Here is an 8,094-nt window from a genome sequence, read left to right on the forward strand (position 1 = left end):
TGTATGAAGTATAAAACCTGGCAGAAGAAAACTATGATGCTTAAATTATGTTAGTGGTTAGTCTTTGGCATGGATGGATTGTAACTGGAAGAGGGGAAGGGGCTGCTTCCAGGAAGTTGGTGATTTGTTTCTTGATCTAGGAAACATATATAATTGGTGAAAACTCATTCATATATTAACTTATAATTTATCTTATGCTACAAGTGAAAAAAATCATTGAATATGTTGAATCAAAAATCATTGAATATGTTGAATATTTCCTGACTGAAGATTGTATTTCTCAAAATTATTGAATTCATGCTGAAGACTATTTAAAAGGTAAATTCTGTTTTCAGACTTTTACTTGGTATAAAAGTTATTCCATCTGCAACACTGTCCTTATTTAGTCTGTATTTTAAAGAACCATTGTGGAATCACTAGTTTTGTCATTGCTCAAGTATTGCACCTATAGCAAATGTCCCTTCCACAAACAGAGCATTTCAGGTATGATGGTACCAAGTGGAATCTGAATTGTTTACAGAAGGTTGCTAAAATTAACTAGTGAGATCTCATCCCACCTTCCACTACTCCTTCAGCCAGGAAGAATAGTACTTCTTTACATAACTGACTACACACCGTTTCATTTCTTTCTTTCTTTCTTTTCCCCCCCGCCTCTGGATTTATTTATACAAACAGCACAGGAGGACACCAGTTCCCATAGAAGAGGCTCAGGGGTCATACCAGTCCTTTTGTCCTCACATTCACAGAGGTTTTTACTACGGAGCCTTTGCAGGGACCTGGGCACCCTTGGGGGCCTGGCATCCTTGGGAGTGGGAGTGGGAGCAGGAGCCAGAGCCGGAGTTGGAGCTGATGATGATACTGGAGCTGGAGTTGCAGCCTGGGTCTTGACTTGGGCTTTGGGCTTTGACCTTTGGCCCGCAGAGCCTGCACTCCCTGGCCATGTGGGCATGAGCCTGCTTCCCATGCTTGGAATGGGCAAGCAAGGCAAGGCGATCAAACTTGTGACTGGCACCCTCGGGCACTTTGGGCTTAACCTCCTTAGGCTTTACCAGCGCCTTGATGGCCTCAGCACGTGCACTCATGGCCTTGGTGTTGTTTGCCTGCATCTTTTTCAGGCCCTTCTTGTTGTGCTTCTTGGCAAAACACATATTACTCAGGAACTTGGGGTCTGCCCCCTTAAGAGATTCATATCTTTGTGATCGGGGTTTCTTGATGCCATTTCTGTGCCATTTTTGGTATTGGTTGTGCGTGGTGTGGTTCTTGGACTTGGCCACGTGTGCACTGTAAGCCACAGGTCCCGGAGTGGTTGAGATCGGAAGGGCTACATTTCCGTATTCTATTAGTGATGGGCCTTGCCTGATGCTTTCTTATCTCTATTGAAATTTGCTGAAAGTGACAGAATGTGCCCATTAAAAATAATTTATTGCTACTTTGCTTCAAGACATTGGACCAAATATAATTAACATAAGTTAAAGAGAATACAGTCAGTAGGTACTGGTGACTACAGCTGGAAAAGATCAATAAAGAGAAGGGATGAGATACAACAGAAAAAGCAGACAAAGGCCATTAAAATAAAGAAGTGGACAAGAAAAAGACCTGAGGAGAGAAATGAGAAATGAAGGGACATAAAGATAAGAGGACAATGTTAAAGTGCTCACCCTTCCCTATCTGTCCCATTCCCAGTATACCTGAATCTTGCCATGGTCTCCCTTTTCTACTTTCTTAATTTGAAGCTACTTGGTAGTCCTCATAGAAAACTTCCCCACCTTCTCTCACTCAGTAAATCCTTCTTTTCCTTTTTCCTTATTACTTTAAATCTTGTAAGAAACATTTATCACGGACTGGATACTCAGCTTGGTTCTGAGGATCCCAGGGAAATATAGCACTTGAGGTTCTACTCCCTTGGTCTAGGTTTCCCTGTGGCTGCAATTACCCTTATCCAAGATGCTAAAATCGTGATCCTATTTCCTTGGTATGTTGCTTTCAGGATGGTACAATTGTACCAATTTATAATTTTCTAAAATTAAACTCAATCTTATATAAAATTTTATATATGTTGGTTGTTTACATAAATATATGTAGTTTGGGCTTAGTTTGTGGTTTTGTAAAGGCATACTATTATTTCTAATTTGGGGTTTGTGATTATTTTCATTCAATCTGTTGTTCTGTATTTTAAAAGTCAGGTTATAGAGAAATAAACATTCATCAGGTGTCCATCTTATGTCAGTGCTTTCCTGGGAAAGCAATGTTTGATAATAACATATACTACATTCCATAAAAAAATTAGAAGAAAAACAAAACCCTTTATTGCAGATAACTAATTTAGGAAATCAGTGGTTAAGGAGAACTGAGAGAGTTTAACTTTTTACATGTTAAAATGTTTAACTTTTCTTACATTATGAGTGCCATTCACAGTTCTAGATAACCTTAATTTTGTAGTCAAAAATTTCTTTGCTGAGGCAAATGCAGAGAGAAGACTAGTCTCATGGGATCAAGTAGAGTTAAAAAATAACTTTTGGAGTGCAAATAAACTGATGAGGATTTCTATGTGTCTCATATAGTAACTGCACACATGCTCCCATGTGCCAAGATTTCCCTGGGTTACCTACAGTTAACACTAGCTTACTTTTAAGAGCAGGGTTGTGCTCTTTGGTAGCATATTACTTCTTCTTAATTCTTTTGTCTTGCTATCTTTGGATATCCTGTGTGATATTCTGACTATTTTACAGACCTGGGCAAACACACCCATTCATCAGTGATAAGAATCTACACATTATATCCATTTAAGGGTGTTTCATTGTTTCAATTTATATTCTAATTTAAATCTGAGCCAATGTGGTACATTTTCACTGCATTTTATGTATGTAACATTTCCACCACTCTTAAAATAATTTTTTGTATCATAATATAATCTGTTTGATTCCATGACAATTGATTAAAAATAAAAACTTAGAAATATCAAACATTTAAATGACATACTATTACAATGAGTGATTTAATAATTTTAAGCAATTAAATATCTCTTAATATTTTCTTTTATGTGGCTGGCATTTTAAGGCAAATAGTATCAATTGCAGACAAAAGTTCTTTGGTAAAGGTGCTTTTACTGAAATCAAAGTTGATTCTAAGCTTTAAACTAATCAATGCATTTTTATTAGGGAAATACTGTTTTCTTCACAATTTGAGAGCAGGTGAGGATAAATATGTAACATAATTCTCTTTTTCAAGCATAAAGAAAAATATAAGAGAATGTATAATCAAATGATGAATTATAGAGCATAAGTGTATGCGCTATAGGAGTTAGGGGATCGAGGGGAGTGAAGATTTGATCCCACAAGGTCACATCAGATTTATATGAGGAGAAGAAAGTACAAAGGGTCTTTTTGACAAGGATAAAGGCTGAGATTGACTGTGAGGCTTTGAGGGGAGATATTGTGAATGCGGCAGTTGGTATGCTGAAGTGCTGCAGAAGGGTAGGTTCAATTGGCAAGTAAACCCTGAAGGTCATGAAGACTAGGAGAAGCAAGAAGAAGGGAGATGGGGAGGGAATAAACATTTACTGGTCATATATTACAAATAATAACAAATAGTACCTATGATTAGCTTATCTTGTGCCATTGTTTCAAGAAGTTTGCATAGTTTAAATTACATAATTCTCAGACCAACCTTGTGAATAGGTGCCATGGTTTGGATGTGGTTTGTCCCCCAGAGGTTCAGTGTGTTGAAAGCATGGCCTCTAATCTCTTGATGTTAGGAGGTACTGAGAGTTTTAAGAGGTAGAGTCTGGTAGCAAGTCCTTAGGTCACTGGGGTCATGCTCTCAGAAGGAATTACATCGTTCTCCTGGGATGTCAGTCAAGTTCTGACTTCTGTCCAGCTTTGATTTCTCCTCACACTCTTAGCATTGTGATGCTGTCTGGTCTTAGGTCCTCGCCAAAGTCAACTGGTGTCAGTTCCAAAGCCCTTGAACCTTGTAAAACACCTCTTTTTGAGTGTACCAGTCTTTAAGGACATGGGAATGAGAACAATATGCCATGAGATGGAAGACTGGAAAAGTCAGCTTGGCCTTTGAGATTTTGTGGTCAGAAGCAATACCAGCTCTGAAACTAATAGGATTAGAAACTTTTTGGATAATAATGGCAACACCAGGTAATGAGGGGCAAATACATGCATAGAACAATCACCAAAGTAATCAGCCATCATCTTCATCTTAGTCACTGGGTATACTGCACACCCCTGTTAGAGACTTCAGAAGGTAATGAAACATGCAGTGCCTGAAAAAGAAGGATGAAGAAGGATGCAGACGAGAGTCCCACCTTGATGACATCAAGAGATGGAGTTCCTGCCTATCCTATAAGTGACATAAGTGCTCTTCCCCTTTGTTCTTTGCTGGAGCCAGCCTGGGGTCTTTGACCCCAAGTGCTGTCTCTGTTCTGGGCCTAGAAGAAGTCTCTAATAAATACTCATCCATTTAAGAGATATTTTTGTTGTTACTTCACCTCAGTCATTTCATTATAATAACAGAAAATTGTCTAACGCAGCAGTTACTATTTTTTTTTCTTATTTTAAAGATGCGAAAAGTGAGAAAAATTCACTAAGCTATTTATACAAGTAGTATGTGGGAGAAATGAGATTTACAGTCAGGAAGTTTATCTTCAAAGCCTTTATACTGAAATACTTTGCCATTTAATGTCACAAGGAGGCTGGAGACTCTAGGCCTAATAGTTTACATAATCCTCCTAAATAGGTATCATTATCCCAATTTTTAGGTTGTTATCCTGTATCCACGAGATACAACTGTGTTCTGCCAACTGAAACTTCTGTTTACCTGAAGATACAACATTGACTCTGATTTCAATTGCAACAAAAGGATAATATATAATCAGTATTCCAAACAATAATTATGAGCAGCAATATTATCTACCAATCATTATTGGAGGTGCTGAATATATAACTCAGGGACTTTGTAATTAAAAAATATTTTATTTTTACCTGTATGCATTTTATAATTTTATCTGTATGAATATTTCCTTCTATCTATCAGCACTTACTTTGGATTATTCTGTATTTAGCCTAATCACTTCCTATTCTTATTCTTTGAAGACAGAAAATATGTATAGAAGAACTTAAATTATATGATGGAAATAACAATTTTAAGTTTTTTTCATTGCAGAGCTACTTATTTTGACTTGTGAAAACAGATTTTAAATAATCAGGAAATTTGATGGTGGAATGTCATACCATTCGCAGCTTGAAATTAACCATCATAGGGTATATGTGTATCATGGAAACTGGCTAACACCACAAATCAAGACCTTTTTAAGGAATTTAAATCCATTTATCCAGTAGTACCTCTCTGCTCTCCTTTTCCTTTATGACATTTTTATAGATTCTATCCTCCTTACTCTTTTATATGCCTATTATTCTTTTTATTTTCCTGTTTTTTTTTTTTTTTTTTTTTAAATAGAATTTTATTCCTCTCAAGAGGTATCAGAAAGTCATGCAATCTAGGGAAGGATTATCCTCTTCTGACAGGCAAGGGATAATCTTTGCTATTGTGAATATGGTAGCCTGACATGACAAGTGACTCCCTGGGGCAATTTGATATATATATATTTTTTGGTAAATGTTCATGAATTTTTAAAAATTTATTTATTTTGATTCATTGTAAGCAAATGGGGTAAAACTTGTTTCTCTGGTTGTACATGAAGTACAGTCCTACCATTTGTGTAATCATACATTTACATAGGGTAATGATGTTTGCCTCATTCTGTCGTTTCCTTTTTCTTATCAAAGAGAGCTCACAATAATGGAGAAAGGGAAGGAAGTTAAGTTAACATTTGTTGTGCATCTATTATGTATCGATTGCTTTATTTGTTTTACACATTTTTTATATTCATGACAACTCAGTGAGTTCAGGTGTACTACTATTTTCAAACTAAAAAATTGTGGTTTAGGACCATTTAGTTACTTTCCTGAAGTTGAATCTCTGCGTAGTAGCAACTGCTTGGCTTCAAAGTCCACAATCTTTCCACTGCATTCCACTGACCGTGGTAAATGTAAGTCAGCATATTTGCCTTCTAGGTTCATTTAGAGTTACTAACTTTGAAATGTTGTAGGAAGTAATTAACATAGTTGCCCTGTTCATTTATCGATTCTGTAAGTACTCAAGAAGTAACAGGTCATCTTGACAATGACAGGCTTATTTAATGCCATAAGATAGGAATAAAAGGGCAGATATACAAACAGGAGAAGTAGGTATGTGGAAACTTTGCTTCCTGTTCAGAAGCATTTAAAAGAAGCTTGTGGGGAAGCAAATATTGGCTTCTTGACAACCAAGACATTGTACCACATTCCTATTTCAGTTAAGCCTGGGCCTGGAATGAACGTTTAATACCTACTCTCAGAGAGACCTTCTCTACCACTGGAAGTGTGAACTTAGTAATTGATTCTTTGTATTCGAAAGACTTAAAATGGACATTCCTTTTTTTTTAAATTCATTTTTTGTTTTGGTTTGAGAGGAAATAAATACGAAGGTGTATCAAGGGTGTATTATTCCTAATAATCAAATTTTGCTTTAAATTTTTTGAAGCTTGAAAGTCCAGGTCTCCCAAATCTCAGTTGTTATTTGTTACCTACTTATTACACTCTTGTTAATTTATAGACTTTTCGATCAAACTTTTCTCATCCATAATTTAATGATTATAATAACATTTGCCTTAAAAGTTCTGGTGACCAGAGATAATGTATACAATCTTTCCAATCTACCCTTTTAACCAATTTCTATCACATTTCTATAGAATCTTTATGTAAAAAACCCTTTTTTCACTACTCTTTGTTCAGTACTCTAACCTCTGCTTCCTTGAAATGCTTCATTTTTTCTTTGCCACTTCAGTCTTGTCTAACCTCAGCCCTAAGTCAAGTTGGATTCCTCCCAAAACCTTCCCAGTCCATGGTGTTTGCTTTAAAACTCATTTTCTATTCTGGGTTCAGATTTTGTCTCCTTTATCTCACTTATTTGTAGTTATAAACTCTCTTTGGCATCAATTGTAATGCTGCTTTGTGCTTTTATGTTAGTGGTTTACATGCATCTTTTCCTTTTCTTTCCAATAAGATTTTAAATACCTAGAGGTCACAGATATTCTATTTCTTCGCATTTCTCATGGCACCAAGCATAAAATTACCCACTTGGACAGTCTGAAAGAACAACCACACTAATGTGAACTAAAATCATGATCCTTACATGAGTGTTTAGTACAGAACTATGCTCTTGTAAATGTTTGATAAGTATCACTGTAATTACTAGTCTTACTTCCATTCTAATTATAGGATGTTTGAAAAAAATTCAACCTTTGTAGCAGCTTTGCTCAATTTCGTTTCCTGCATAGATTCTCATGAAAATTAACAAAAATAGTCGATTGTGATCTAAATTATGTCTTCGTGATATTTATATATTGAAGACATGACTCCCATTATATCAGGATGGACTGTATTCAGAGACAGGGTATTCAAAAAAGTAATAAAGATTAAGTGAATTCATTAGGTTGGATCTTAATCCAAGTGACTTGTTTCTTTGTAAGAGGAAATAAGAAAGGACCACGTGAAGACAGGGAGAGGAGGTGGCCTTCTCTATACCAAGGAAAGAAGCCTTAGAAACCAGCTCTGCTGACACCTTGATTGTGGCCTGCAGGCCTTCAGATCTGTGAGAAAATGAATGTGTTGTTTAAACCACCCAGTCTTTGGTACTTTGTTATGGTAACTTAGCAAGCTAATACCCCAATGTTAGAAGGACAGGTTTTACAGTATTTTTCATTAAAGAATCTTTTGTCCTTCAAATTTGGCCTTTTCATTTAGGTTCTGGGAGAGACCAATGAATTTCTTTGCTTAGTATAGTCTGGAGGGTACAAAGAGCCAGTTACTATGGTGGGTTGAATGCATTCTATGCCAAAACTTTTAAATTTGAACATCAGTTTGTCACCTCTGGGGTAAGTTAGTTGATTTCTTTTACCTTGGTTTCTTTACCTGAAAAATGGAAATAATAATCTCATTTTTTCTCATAAGGATATGAAAATTAAATAAGTTTAAACATACTAGT

General features: G+C 36.1%; 1 pseudogene; it reads right to left on the reverse strand.

Moving 5' to 3' along the window:
• Positions 1–755: 755 nt before the first annotated feature.
• On the reverse strand, positions 756–6,089 carry LOC124982672 (60S ribosomal protein L29-like; annotated as a pseudogene).
• Positions 6,090–8,094: the final 2,005 nt, after the last annotated feature.

The sequence above is a fragment of the Sciurus carolinensis genome, chromosome 4, assembly GCF_902686445.1.
Source record: "Sciurus carolinensis chromosome 4, mSciCar1.2, whole genome shotgun sequence".
Lineage (NCBI taxonomy): Eukaryota > Metazoa > Chordata > Mammalia > Rodentia > Sciuridae > Sciurus > Sciurus carolinensis.